Raw genomic sequence first — 1,778 nt, forward strand, 5'->3', positions numbered from 1 at the left:
AGATGCCATGATCTTTGTTTTCTGAAGGTTGAGCTTTCAGCCAACTTTTTCACTCTCTTCTTTCACTTTCTTCAAGAGGCTTTTTAGTTCCTCTTCACTTTCTGCCATAAGGGTGGTGTCATCTGCATATCTGAGGTTATTGATATTTCTCCTGGCAATCTTGATTCCAGCCTGTGCTTCTTCCAGCCCAGGGATTCTCATGATGTACTCTGCATAGAAGTTAAATAAGCAGGGTGACAGTATACAGCGTTGACATACTCCTTTTCCTATTTGGAACCAGTCTGTTGTTCCATGTCCAGTTCTAACTTTTGCTTCTGACCTGCATATAGGTTTCTCAAGAGGCAAGTTAGGTGGTCTGGTATTTCCATCTCTTTCAGAAGACTCTTGAGAGTCCCTTGGACTGCAAGGAGATCCAACCAGTCCATCCTAAAGGAGATCAGTCCTGGGTGTTCTTTGGAAGGACTGATGCTAAAGCTGAAACTCCAATACTTTGGCCACCTTATGCGAAGAATTGACTCACTGGAAAAGACTCTGATGCTGGGAGGGATTGGGGCCAGGAGGAGAAAGGGACAACAGAGGATGAGATGGCTGGACGGCATCACTGACTCCATGGATGTGAGTTTGAGTAAACTCCGGGAGTTGGTGATGGACAGGGATGCCTGGCATGCTGCAATTCATGGGATAGCAAACAGTCGGACACGACTGAGTGACTGAACTGAACTGAACTGAACTTCTAAAGAAGACTTTACAAGTCCCAATTCTTGCATCTTCTAAAGAAACATACCTAAAGAAACACTGACATCATTAATGGTGATATCTGCTCTGGCTATTAAAGAGACTATTACAATTAAAAGTCAAAATAGAGTAGCTATGGATCAAACATTCAAGGAAATTACTAGGTGACATTATGGGTATAATTTCAGACTAGTCCTTGTATTGATAAGAACTTGAGTTTTCTGAACTGTGTCAGACTTCAGTTCTGACTTCAGACACAACCTCCATTCATAGTTCTTCAAGCACTCTTATCAGATCTAATCCCTTGAATCTATTTGTCACTTCCATTGTATAATCGTAAAGGATTTGATTTAGGTCATACCTTAATGGCCTAGTGGTTTTCCCTACTTTCTTCAATTTAAATCTGAATTTTGCCTAAGGAGTTCATGATAAGGAATTTTAAAATAGGCAAAATAAATCTCACTTTTTTAGAACAATAAGCATGAAATCCGGCACTTTGAGGACACTTGTAGCCTGTAGCCAGTTGTTTGTTTTATAAAAAGTAAGGTTGAAGTTACTAGCTGCTTGCAGACACTGTTTTGAGAATATCTGGTAGCATCTAAGTCCCTTGGACTGCAGTCGTGTCCAACTCTTTGCGACCCCATGGACTGTAGCCCACCAGGCTCCTCCATCCATGGGATTCTCCAGGCAAGAACACTGGAGTGGGTTGCCATTTCCTTCTCCAGGGGATCTTCCCAACCCAGGGATCGAACCTGGGTCTCCTGCATTGTAGGCAGATGCTTTACCGTCTGAGCCACCAGGGAAGTCCAACATTGTATAGGAGGCAGTGTTCAAAACCATCCCCATGAAAAAGAAATGCAAAAAAGGCAAAATGGCTGTCTGAGGAGGCCTACTAACCCCTGTTATCACCATACTGATACTGTTTATGATTGCTGTGTGTATTGTCAATTGTTTAACCCATTTTGTCTCTGCACAGGTCAACAAGCTACAAAATGCAATGCTAGTTCAACAAGGATATATAAATATCCAACTGCAGAAAATAT

At 42.0% G+C, this 1,778-nt stretch overlaps 1 non-coding gene across 1 annotated transcript; it reads right to left on the reverse strand.

The window, feature by feature from the left end:
- Positions 1-1,466: 1,466 nt before the first annotated feature.
- Positions 1,467-1,538, reverse strand: TRNAC-ACA. The gene has a single exon. It is a non-coding gene; the product is annotated as a tRNA-Cys (tRNA).
- Positions 1,539-1,778: the final 240 nt, after the last annotated feature.

This window comes from Oryx dammah, unplaced genomic scaffold, assembly GCF_014754425.2.
Source record: "Oryx dammah isolate SB20612 unplaced genomic scaffold, SCBI_Odam_1.1 HiC_scaffold_29, whole genome shotgun sequence".
Lineage (NCBI taxonomy): Eukaryota > Metazoa > Chordata > Mammalia > Artiodactyla > Bovidae > Oryx > Oryx dammah.